Here is a 13501-nt window from a genome sequence, read left to right on the forward strand (position 1 = left end):
GCAATATGAGAGTAAGTTTATAAAATAGCAAATAAATCAAGTTAAGAATTTGTTACCTCCTGTAGGCTATTTATAGAAGTTATTTCCTTGGAATGATAGAGTCCAATTTACCTTGTGAAACATTTTCCTTTTAGGAGTCTAAGTCTATCTCTTCTTAGGAGTCCAAGTTCATTCTTGACTTTATCTCTTAGCTAAAATTGTGGAGGCTCAAATATCCTTTCCAGTTACCCCTCTAATTTTCTTTATGCTGGCATATGAGAAATTAAATACTTTGCATTCTCTGTACCTGCCTTTTACCCCGCTGGCTCGTGAGTGTCTACTTGCTTGTGTTTTCCCCTACCCTGTTGAGGGTCCATACTAGTTAGTGTATGGGTGTCTCCACGCCCTTGTAAAGCCTTACAAGGCCTTGAGAGTCTTCAAGTCAATAATCTGTAAAATAAATTTAGAAAATTGGTCACTAGTTTCCTGTTCAGTCCCTGATTTGTTGTTCAGTCCTTGGTTTTCTGTTTGTTTCGTGCTAAGTGGTGAGGGGCTTAGCTTGGAGAGATAGGAGGAAGATGTACTCGACTACATTAGGTGTGAGCGCGGAGCTCGATTTTGGGTTTGTTTGTTTATGTGAATATTTGCCTGGGAGATTATTTATTGTCGGTGAAGAGTGATTTTTTTTTATTGGTTTTTGGTGTATATTTTTGTGATCGTTTTTACTTTTGTTGGTAGTAGTGGATTTCCTGCCCCTTGGTGTAAATTGTTGTTGTGTTCTTGTTTTGTTGTTGGTGTAGTAACCCGCCCTTAAGTGATTAGGGAGCCCGTCGACTCCCTGAATCCATCTTAGGTGGCTGTTGAGCCTGTCGGCCCATTCTAGAAGGTAACACACTCGAGGCGGTTGTAGAGCTTGGTGGCTCGTTCTCGAAGGTAATCCGCTCGAGGAGGTTGTAGAGCATGGTGGCCCGTTCCCGAAGGTAACCCGCTCGAGGCAATTGTAGAACTTGGTGGCTCGTTCCCGAAGGTAAACCACTCGAGGTGGTTGTAGAGCATGGTGGCTCGTTCCCGAAGGTAACCCGCTCGAGGTGGTGTAGAGCATGGTGGCTCGTTCCCAAAAGAAACCCGCTTGAGGCGGTTGTAGAGCATGGTGACTCGTTCCCGAAGGAAACCCGCATGAGGCGGTTGTGGAGATCGGTGACTTATTCCAGAAGATACCTCTGGAGAGGGTTGTGTGGTTTTCTGACCTTCAAGCCCTTTCGATGGAGATCTCTGGAGAGGGTCAAGTGGTCTACCTCCATGCTTGTTCGATGGTGAACTTTAGAGAGGGTCGTGTGGTCTTCTGACCTCCACGCCCGTTCGATGACGATCTCAGGAGAGGGTCGTGTGGTCTTTCCGATCTCCAAGCCCGTTCGTTTAGAAAGGGCCGTGTGGTCTTTCCGACCTCTACGCCAGTTCGTTTGGAAAGGGTCGTGTGGCCTTTCCAACCACCATGCCCATTCGTTTGAAAAGGGTCGTGTGGTCTTCTAACCTCCATGCCCATTAGTTTGGTGAGGGTCGTGTGGTCTTCTGACCTCCATGCTCGTTTGATTACACCGTGTGTATGTGACTCAACTTTTGGTTGCCCCACGTCCTAAGAAGTTCTTACAAAAAACAAAATAGATAAGTGCAATACAAATTACAAGTTTGAGATTTGTGAACTTGAGCCACCCCGCTAAAGCATGGTGAATAGGTATAAACGGGAGATGCCCTCGACCGCGTAACCTTGGCTAGTGGAGTGTAGTAGGAGATTCCCTCGACCGCGTAACTCTTGGCAATGGGAGTAACAGGAGAGATGTTTGACCGTGTAGCCTTAGCGAGGAAAATATGGAGGGAAGATGACTCTACCGCATTGATGTTAAAGTTGAGCTTAACTACTTTGTTGTAGTAGGAGATAAAATGTGACCGCATTCTGTGGCGGGAGCTAGAGCTCTCCTTGTACCAAAATAAAAACCAAACAGGTTAGATTAAATAATCCAAGTCACAAGTTTAAGGTTTACAAACATTCGATGGCGATCTTTGGAGAAGGTCGTGTGGTCTTTTGACCTCCACGCCCGTTTGTTTGCACCACGAGTATGTAACTCGACTTTTGGTTGCATCACGTCCTAAGAAGTTCTCACAAAAACAAAATAGTTAAGTGTAATACAAGTTACAAGTTTGAGATTTGTAAATCTTGGTTATCTTGCTCGGACTATCGCTGAGTAAAATTCATGTGAATGGCGTGGAAAATAATGTGTATTGTGAGGGGCCTTATGCGTGGTGTGCAATTGGCGAGGAATACCTCATGTGTGGTGGGCAATTGGTGAGCAGAACTTTGTGGGCGAGCAATTGGCGAGCAGCATCGTGTGGGAGAGCAACTGGCGAGGAACACTATGTGCATTGCTTAACTGGCAAGAAGTACCCCGTGGTTAAGCAATTAGTGAGCTGAACTTTGTGGGCGAGCAACACCGCTAGACGAGCAAACCATGCATGGACTGAAGTCCTTGTGGCGAGTAAACCCACTGTGGTGAGGAAGCACATAATTGGCAGCAACTCGTAGTGGCGAGAACTGCTAGCGAGGAGCTTTAGTGGAGTTATGGCGGCGAGTACCTGTGGCGAGTAACACTTTGTGCGTTGAGCAACTGGCAACTGGAGAGCGGCACTTCGTTTGGGCAGCAACTGGTGACTAGTGAGCAGCACTCTTGTGGCGAGGAAACACTTAATGGACAGCAACTCGTAGTGGCGAGAACAGCTGGAGGGAGCTAGAGTGGAGTTATGGCAGCGAGTACCAGTGGTGAGGAAACACGTAACTGGCAGCAACCCGTAGTGGCGAGAACTGCTGGCGAGGAGCTTTGGTGGCGAGTTTAGACAGCAATTGGACCTTTTCGGTGATTGGCCTCTGCTTGCTACTACGGGTTGTCTGCTTGATGGCCTTCTACCTTCTTCAATGGGTCGTCGTAGAAAAGTCTAGCAACAGAAATCTCCGGTAGCTCGGGTGGAGGCTGGCCCTTCGGGGTGCACGACAACGTGCATGCTGTGCCCATGCTATGCCCGACGAGACCGGCACCCGTGGTCAAGGAACCACTCTGTTGGCAACAAATGTGTGGACACCGATGTGTGGGCTTTTGACCACTTGTTGCTCTCTACTTGTACTGTGCACACTATGCTCTGCTGTGGTGAATGATCGGCAAAAGGCTCCACCGTCGTTGTGTCTCCGCCGTGAAGGGTAGATGTCTTCAAGCCTTGCCGTGCTACGGGGATTGGTGGTTGCAGGTATGAACTCCAGCGCTTTACGTGCGCTGTGCATGTGACCATGCATGGTGCATGTTGCCCTCACACAGTGCATGTAGCACTTGCACATTGCATGTTGCGTGCACCCTCAACCTTGTATTTTTTTTATTATTTGCTGCAGTGTTAGGAAAATAAAAAATAGGAAATAACAAAGTTAAAGAGATCTTATATGGTTTTTGGAGACGATCTTGTGAGTCACGAAATTCCCCTACTCTCCTTTCCGGCATTAAGAAATCGCGGTTTGCGTGTGATCGCGTAGTAGTTGGCATGTAAAAATTTCATTGAAATCTGTAAAGATCCCATAGACGGCGCCACTATTAAGAATGTGTTTCATACCACCAACCACATGGATGACTTGCAACGAATAAGGGGCAACACTAGTTGCCCTGTTGAGTCTTCGATTCCAAAGTCAGTATAACAATATGAGAGTAAGTGTATAAAATAGCAAATAAATCAAGTTAAGAATTTGTTACCTCCTATAAGATATTTATAGAGATTATTTCTTTGAAGTGATAGAGTTCAATTTACCATGTAATACTTTTTTCTTTTAGGAGTCATCTCTTATTAAGAGTCTGAGTCCCTTATTGACTTTATCTTTTAGCTAAAATTGTGGAGCTCAAATATCCATTTTGCAAATGATTTATATAATTTTAAAATGTGTAAATTCTGAAAATTCAATTTTAATAATGGATCATTTATTTTAAAGTAGTGCGCGAGATTTACACATCCTAATGTTTTATCCAGTATTATTATTTTTTCTCTAGTAAGTTCTGAAAATTCAGTTTTAATAATGGATCATTTATGTTAAAGTAGTGCACGAGACTTCCACATTCTAATATTGTATCCAGTATTATTAATTTTTCTCTATATATCATTATGGTCTTTTCATTTTAATAGCTTCCTTAAAAAGCTGATTTTGATAGGAAAAAGTCCCTTTTCTTTCGAGTTATTTACTAATTTGGGCTAAACATATTCTTAATTATGAAGCTTCCCTATCTCTCTTATTTGTGGCATCATCGATTGACTTCTTTTTTATTAAAAAAAAAATATATATATGAAGAATACTTTTCCCAAAAGCCTTTCAAAAGTATTGATATAAAACTTTCCTTAAGGTCAAGGAAGGTGACATTGAATTGGATTCGATTCGTTGATATTAGTGAATACAATTCTAAATCTCCTCTTATTTATTCTTGAATTTATCGATTAACTTTTCATTTTTAGTGGAACATTTAGTACAAAAATAAGTAAGATTAGATCTGTTGCCATCCGTAGTCCATAGCCACCGTGTGCTGCTCCTCTAGTTTAGTAACATCCCATCCATCACTTATCATTGTTGGATTGCTTCCAGTATTTCAAGATGAGTAAAAATGTGAGTGCCATAAAAAAAAAAAAAAAAAAAAAAAAAGTTGATTTTTTCACACTTTTTTCCAGTGAGGTCTATTTTTTCTATAAAGAACTTGTACGAAATTTGTATATTTAAGATTTGTATATATTATTTTTCTTTTAATATTATTATTGCATCTTGTGTGTTTTTAATGAAAGTTTTTTTTTTTTTTAAATAAAAATTAAAAAATCAAAAGTAAGTATTTATTGTTTTCTTAGAATTTAGAGAATGAGAAAATAAGAAACTCTGTCGAATTTTTTAGAAATAGGCAAGTTCAATGCATCATTATTTATTTTCGTTGATATTGCAACAAGACTTGTCTTTTATAAAAATAATTTCTTTGGTATCGATCCCCAAGAAATATGGGTCCAAATCATTTTTTTCCCCATTTTTCATCGTATCTTTATGCACTCTATTAGTGATATAATAAAGATATATTTCAGATTTATTTTATTACAGAAATTTGAAGATAGGGAATATATTCCTTCGTCTAGCTTTTCTGTAACGCTTAATTACCTCTTTTAAAGAAGGAAAATGGTAAACAGATTTCTACGCTCATTGTATTCAGTGCTTCAAAAAGCTACAAGCTCCAATTGTCGGCAAGCATTGCTCTCTATGTGATACACTACATTTGAACAGATCGTGCACTGTGCTAGATTTTTTTTTTTTTAGGTATATTCGGGGGGAGGGGTCAAATCCAAGACTTTCATTTTAGAGGTTTGAGTGTTATGCCATCAAACCATATGTTGTGTTGCATGAGAGAGCTAGTTCGGCAAGTTGATGAGCTCTTGTGTTGCATTCTCTGTAATTAAACTGAATCTTCCAATCAGACCTTCCTTTTAACAACCTTCTAGTATCATCTGTAATTTGCCCATTCTGGGTTCAATTTTCTTCGTCACTATTAATAGCATTGATAATTGCTTGAGCATCACCTTTGAGTACCATACTTGTAAGTCCTAGTTCAGAACAAAATTCCATTGCCATTCATAGTGCATTGCCTTCAGCTATTGTAGTTTGTATTATATTCCTTTTATTTGTGCCCAGGGATGCTAGTACCTCCCCATTCGAGTCTCTAATGATGACTCCAGTACGCATTTTATTTGTCTTGAGATCAAGTGCTACATCTCAGTTAGCTTTAACAGCCCTGCCCCTTGGTTTTTTCTATTTGGCCATTTCCCTTGCAACTTCGCCCGTGGACACTCTGAGCTTGCTGAAATTCTTCTAGTCCATCTCTTGCAACTTTAACCACCATTCTTGGGCTTTCAAATTGATTTTCGAATACAAAAAATCTACTTACAACCTGTTTGGGGAATAAGAGCGGAACCGTGTCCTATGTGGCATGTTTGGAAACGGCGTCGTTTGAAATTTGAAATCAAGTCCCAAGCCTGAAATCAAGTCCCGAGCCCATACCATGCATATTTCACTTTCACATTTCACCTTCACTTTCTCTTGCTCGATCCCCTGCCCTCTTCTCCCCATTCCCATCGTCTTCCCTAGGAAGTCCACCAGAGCCACGAACCCATTTGGTCTTCTCCACCAGAGCCATGAAGCGGCTTCAGAGTAGTCTCTGTAGGACACGATTCTACTCCTCTTCTCCTCGAACCCAAAACCCACAAACCCTGCTATCTTAAGCTCGTACCACATTACCGAACAACGTTTTAATCCTTCCTTACCACCAAGGAAAGAGCCCGAAAGATGAAATCAGACTTACGTTCGTATTTCTTCTCAAACTCCCCAGTAAGTTGTATTTTCACAAACGTTTTTTTTTTCCTGCATTGTTCAAACACTCGAAATTAAATAAGCAAAATTGTCAACAATCCAATATGAGTTCCAAAACAACAATGAAATCAAAGGTAACTGATTTATCACATACAAACTCAATTGCACAAGATGGAAATGACAAAGAATAAAATTTAAACCTAAAGAACTTTGAGTTATTATATACGATAAAAAATCAGCAAGGTTGCTTTTAATTTTTGTTCTACCATAAAGATCCGTTCTTTGGAGTGTTTTCAATTGAGAATTATATAATGAAAATGGTAAAGAAAGGGAATAAAACCCTAGATAAAAGAGACTATATTAGCAAAACATACACAGCTTAGTCAAAGAAAATATTGTTTTTCTATCTCACAGTCCTAAATTTCCCTTGCAACCAGTCAGATCTTGAAGGAAAGAATACATTAATAGAAATTTACTGGTTCCACCATCACCAACAATTACAAGCTTGAAGCTCGGATAATTGACAGTTTGCTGGTTTGGCAAAGCTTGAAACGCAAAAGCAAAAGATCAAATACCCCCAAAAAACGCAGAATCAAAATGGCAAACAACTGCAACATGAAACGAAGACGAAGTTTAAGAAAAGGGATATTTTTCGAGAAATTACGAAAGCAGAGCTATACCATTTTTTTCCCTCTTTTCGCTGTGAGTAGTGGCCCTCTCAGACGGTTCTTAGTTCAAAGAGTGAGAGTCTCTCTCTCTCTCTCTCTCTCTCTCTCTCTCTCTCTCTCTTAAAATATCAACTGATGTGGCAGTGCCACGTCATCCGGTTCCGCACTGGCGGTTGTATATAGAAGAATTGTTTAGAATATTAGTGCATTCCTTCCAAGCCATATTCTTCTCATAATGGCTGTCACCAATTCTAGCTTCTTCTGATGTAGCTTCTTTATCATTTTGTCCCATAACTTTGACAAGTCTTCCTCCCAATTTGATCACTTCTATATAGGACCAGAAGATTTTGTCCGCACATTATTTGTTGCTGCACAACTCCATAAAGATTGGCCCACTGTCTCCTCCTCTCTTTCACATATAGGGCATAGGGGATTGATTATCAGTAACTTTCCTATGGAACATGATTTTCCTTGTTGAAAGGATATCATTGCTTGCTTTCCATCTGAAATTTTTTTACCACCCCTAGCACATTCATTTTCCATATTTCTTTCCAGCCAGCAGTTGCATAATTTTGCATTGATGATTCTCCCTTCATCTATCTTCTTCTGTTGTGTTTCACATAGTATGCACTTCTAACAGAGAAAATCCCAAATTTAGTGTGGCCCCATATCAATTTGTCTTCTACTCCCACTCCAATAATCAGTATACTATAAACCATGTCAGCCTCGTCACTCTTATATATCTCTTTTATGACACCTTCTTTCCACCTTCCATTCTCTACATCAATAAGTTCTTTGACTTTTGAATCTCTTTATAGAATCTTTATTGGAGATTGAATGCAATAAGATGGTGGTGTTGGAACCCATATTTTGATATCACCCTATATTTTGATATTATGTCCATTTTCAACCCTCCATATTAACCCCTCTTTAAGCAGATCCATGGAAAACCATAAAATCCTTCGTATAATTGAAGGATCATATCCTAATTTAGCCTCCATAAAATTTTTATATTTGAAGTACTTTTCTTTCATGATATTTGCAGCCATCGAGAGTGGATTAGTCAATATCCTCCAACATTGTTTTGCCAGCGTGGCCTTATTAAAACTCTCAATGTCTTTGAAACCCAACCCTCCCTTAGCTTTTGATTCCTCCATCTTACACCAACTCTTCAACTGAATTCTCTTATCATTATGTTTATGACCCCACCAAAATCTAATCATCATAGTAGAGATTTTCTTACACAAATTTCTTGGCAGTTTAAAGTCACTCATAGAAAATGTTGGAATAACTTATATTACAGCCTTAATAAGAATCTCCTTACTTGGAAAAGAAAGTTGTTCCTCTAGTTATTGATCTTTTGCCATACTCTATCCTTAATACACCTAAAAGTGTTGTATTTTGATTTCCCTATCATAGCTGGCAGACTCAAATACTTTTCATAGCTTCCATTGGCCATAGCTCCCGCTACTTGTAAAATCTAATACTTGCATGATGAGCCAGTATTAGTACCAAAAAAAGATAGATTTTTTTGCTTATCTAGACATTGGCCAGAGGCTTTTTCATACTTGTCAAAAATATGTTCGATTTTCATCCACTTTGTCAATCTGGTCTTGTAAAACAATACACAGTTATCTGCAAATAGAATGTGGTTAATCCTTGTGCCACCCCTTGCCACAGTCACTCCTTTTGTTTCACCTTTTGTTTTAGATAGATTTATCAAAGAGCTCAAATCTTTAGCACACAAAATGAAGAGATAGAGCGATACATGATCTTCTTGTCTTATACCTCTATACCTCTGGATGGTACAATTTTTTCACCAGGTTGTCCATTTACAAGCACTGAGTAAGAAACTAAAATCACACAGTCCATAATCAATGCAATCCACTTGTCGCTAGAACCTAATTTCTTCATTATTGCTTCTAGGTAAGACCACTCCACCCTGTCACAAGGTTTAGACATGTTTAGAGAAATACTTCCTAATCTTCCTCTATCTGGTATTCATCGAGTGTAAAACTTCATATGCCACCATGACATTGTTTGAAATAAGCCTCACATGAATGAATGCACTCTGGTTTCTTGAAATAATAGCTAGGAGTACTTTCTTTAACCTGTTTGCTAGAACTTTTGATAGAATCTTATATAATATATTACATATATTAATAGGTCTAAACTCACTTACAAACACAGTATTCCTTACTTTAGGAATTAGGTAATGTAAGTAAAATTAAGAGAATGGTCCATACCCTCTCCTTTAAAAAAAATTTAGAGTAGCATTAAATACCTCCTCTTCTACTATATGCCAATATGTCTGGAAAAAGCAAGCTCCAAATCCATCTGGACTAGGTGATTTTAGAGGAGCCATAAGATGAAGTGCTTCTTCTACTTCAGTTCTTGTGAATTCCTTTTAGAGATTAGCATTCATATCCCCAGTCACCTGAGCCTCCACTAATTACAAACATGCTTCTATCTCTTCTTTTGATGGTTTTGAATATCTAAATAAATATTCAAAATACTTCTTGAATACCCTTTAATATCAGCTGGCTCCTTTAGAATTCTGGCTTGAGAATCCGTAATTTGCTTGATCAAAATTCTTTCTTCTTCTTTGATTTGCACAAGTATGGAAAAATCTTATAGTCGTATCTCCGAGTTGATACCAATTCCTCTTTGCCCTTTGTCTCTATTTTATAGTCGTAATCTCTTAATATCGTCTGCATTGTGGGGACTTTCTTCATCTTGCAATGCTCTAAGTCTATCAAGTTTGATCCCAATCTCCTTTTCACTGTCCCTAAATTTCTATATACTCCATCTAGTTAAAGCACCACTACATGAGTTTAGAAGATCTTGCACTCTCAACAAAGAATTTAGAGTCACTACACTAGTCAATCACTTTGAATCTACCACTCTCTCACACGCTTCATCTGTAGCCCAGCTTGCTTCAAATCTGGATAACTTTTTCCTTTGTCTAGATCTTTGGTAATTCACATTCATAGTTAACATAACGGGCTTATGATCTGAACTTCTTGCAGTCAACCTTTCAACCCAAGCTTCTTTATACATTTCTGACCACAGTGGGTTTGAAACAAGCCTGTCAAGTTTTTTATTTTTATTTTTATTATTAATAAAAGTCTCACTTGCATGCTTATTACCTTACGTGAAGTATCCATCCTCCATCCAAGGTCATAGATGTTGTTGTCTTCCAGGGCTAGCTATTTGAATTTATGAAACTTTTAACATCGAATATAAGATATGTATATTGCTAAAACTAATATCAATATACTCATGGCTTGGATCGAAAAGGCTAATAGATATTAATGTTTTTGTAGAGTAAGTCCATATATGTTTGGACTTTGGAACTACCGTTCTTCTCTCTAGAGAGGGAAATTCTCGTCCTCTCTCAAGCTAAAACCAATAAAACTCAGTCCTCTTTCGTTCTTTTTGCTGGAACCACTCTTTATCTTCGTTTTCCTTTGGTCCCCCCACCTTGTATATAGGCGTTTCTGGTTTGCTTTTTTATTTTTCCCATCCTCAAGCTCGACCAAGCTTCGATCTAGTGCCTTCAAGTGACCAAGAAATTGTATGCATCCCATCGTGACGTTCCCCAACCGTTGATCTACCAGTATAGGGCAAAACGATGGGCGTGTGTACTATGAGCCACATGACTGGCGCGTATAGCCGTTGGAGGCTTTAAGGTGTCATGGAACCAGCATCTCATACCTTTCAAATTTGACCCATCCTACCTTAATCCCTATGCATGTGGCTCCCACTTATTGCTATAGTCTCATATGTAGTTTTTCAGCCATTAGAGACTCGGGTTGTCCAATGCTTCCTATTCAACTATGCTATTGCATTCACTAACCTTGAATCTTGATCAGGACGAGGAAGCATATCTCTTCACCAAATAGTTTAGAGCAATGAATTGCAGCAAAAAACAACTAACCACGAATTCCCTCATCGGCTCCACAGTTCGTTCAGTGGATTGTTTCAAATTGTCATTTAAGACGACACCTCCTTCGTGGGAAATTAGTGGAGATTAACTTATTGGTCTCATAACCCTTTTATTTCTTTTTATGCACTATAATAGTTGTAACTTGTAATGGGGTGTTGGTTGGGAAACACTATCCCTCTTATATGTGTCTTGCTCCTTTTAATGTAATGAAATGGTTGCTTCCAAAAAAATGGAAAAAGACTAATATCAATGCATTTGAAACAGTAGAAAATATTCATTTTCTATTTTTTTTTGGACTTTAATGATCCTTTGAATTTCTACTTGCGTTTTTATAATCTTCATACTTTTTGTATTTGTACTCATCAATGTCTTTTTTTCTCATTCCAAATGCTAAGTTAGCATTAAAAAGTTTGTTAATTCTACAACTTATGAGCTTGACAGTTAAAATGTATGGAAAATAGATGGTAAGATCTTAATAGAGGGGGTATATTTTATCTTTTTAATAGCTTGAATATGCCATATATCAAGTTCAATAAGTATATCTTTCTAGATTTACATATATAAAGATTTATAAGCGATCACAATGTGATTATGTGACATGAATATGAACTTGATAATATGGTGAGCATTCTTATTGTCTCTTAAAGTGTAACTTAGTTAATTAATTAGTTGTAGCATTTGTTAGATTCTTTTTCTAAGCAAACATATTATATATATATATATGTATATATATAATAATTAAAAGATATAAGAGTCAAAAGGTGGGAGGTCCTAACAATCATCCCAATCCAACTAATACAATACAAGAAAAAAAAGAAAGATATGGAGCCAATAACTTGGCCCATACCCATTCCCCCAAAGGGGAGCCACCTAAAACGGTTTTGATATAGTCTGAAATAAGGACTGCAATACTATGATCAGAAGTCACAATAGATTTTTTTTCGCTACATTTTGTTGGTTTGTATTGGTTGAAAGAGACTTTCATTACCTCTTTCTCATTATTTTTAGTTAGAAGAAGCATGAATATAAGAAAATAACAAGTGACATATGGTTTGAATTGCCAGTAGACGACAGTCTTTGGCTGTGTGTACATGCATGGGGGTACGTGCCATGTTGGAGAGAAGAGGTTGGTTTGATTTGAAAGATTTGAGGCCACTGATCTCACTAATGTCGCACATGGCAGCATAAAACTCATTATGGTGTAGTGGCATGTGGATCTCACACTTGGTTTAGGCTGCATGTGAGACACACACGCCATTCTTTTTAAAGATCTTCTTCTATCGACTAAAGGATCGACAACTAAGGAGTCTTGTGGTGTGGCGCGTCATGGTCGTAAGTGGCCGGAAAGCAATAAATCATCGCATCTCTGTGCCATAGTAAAAAAAAAAAAAAAATAATAGTAATAAAAAAAATTGTTGGACATAAATGTGGATATTTGTAAGTGTTTGGAAACAATGAGGGAGGGAGGAGCCTCCCTATGACAGAGATAAGGGGATTTTTAAGTAGAGTAATGTTACGGATCAACCCCTGTTCACGGTTGATCCGTAGCACATGTGATGTGTCTTTTTTTTTTTTAAATGCAAAACGCATCACTCAATTCATCTACCTCTCTCTCTCTCATCGGCTCTCTTAGCCCGACTCACCTCCAACCGATTCTCCTTCAGCTTAGCTCAGCGTCGTCGTGCGCCGCCCAGCCTCACCGCCACCACCGGCAACTTGTTAGGGACCCCGGTCAAGTCCCTAAACATTATGACCTCCTTGCCTAGGATTTCCTTGTGATGACCGAGAGCCCGTTCCTCTCTTGCTTGGTTCAAGAACAAAGGTTGCCAAAGTGACAATTTTGATAGGGTGAGGTTAGGTGTTTGGGCTTGGTTTGGCGTGTGAGATGGGATTAGGGCAAAATGTTGGGTGGCTAAGGTGGACGGCAACAATGAGTACTTGATTGATTGATTGGTTGAGTATTTTATGAAGGACTCCTAAAATCTTGGAACCCCAATAAGGAAAGAGATGGCCGGTTATGGGTGAAAATTTGGTCAACTAGGGTTCCTAACTTGTAGGAATCTCATTATGGAATGGAAGGTGGGCGGCTAGAGCTAAACCAATTAAGGTAAGTGTTGGCCGAACATGAGAAATTGGCTAGGGTTTGATGAGAGTGGCGGCAAATCTATTTATGGAAGTTGGATTAGGGCAAACACTATAGTGGGCGACACTAGGTGTTTGGATGGATCAAATGAGGCAATGAAATGGTTTTGACAATGAACAATGGATGAACACAATGTATGCTCAAGAACAACTCAATAATAATTCAAGATCATTGCATGTAAATAATAAGATTAATGAAGAGAAAATAGAGAACAAGAGGATGAATAAATAATACTTATAAGATTGATAAACCGAATCACACTTATTCACGAATTGTAAAATGTGATTCTCTCCTTAAGGATTCACTAATTGCACCTCAAAGAGCCCCAGTGCTAAGCACTGAAAAAGTTG

Source organism: Juglans regia, chromosome 15 (assembly GCF_001411555.2).
Source record: "Juglans regia cultivar Chandler chromosome 15, Walnut 2.0, whole genome shotgun sequence".
NCBI lineage: Eukaryota > Viridiplantae > Streptophyta > Magnoliopsida > Fagales > Juglandaceae > Juglans > Juglans regia.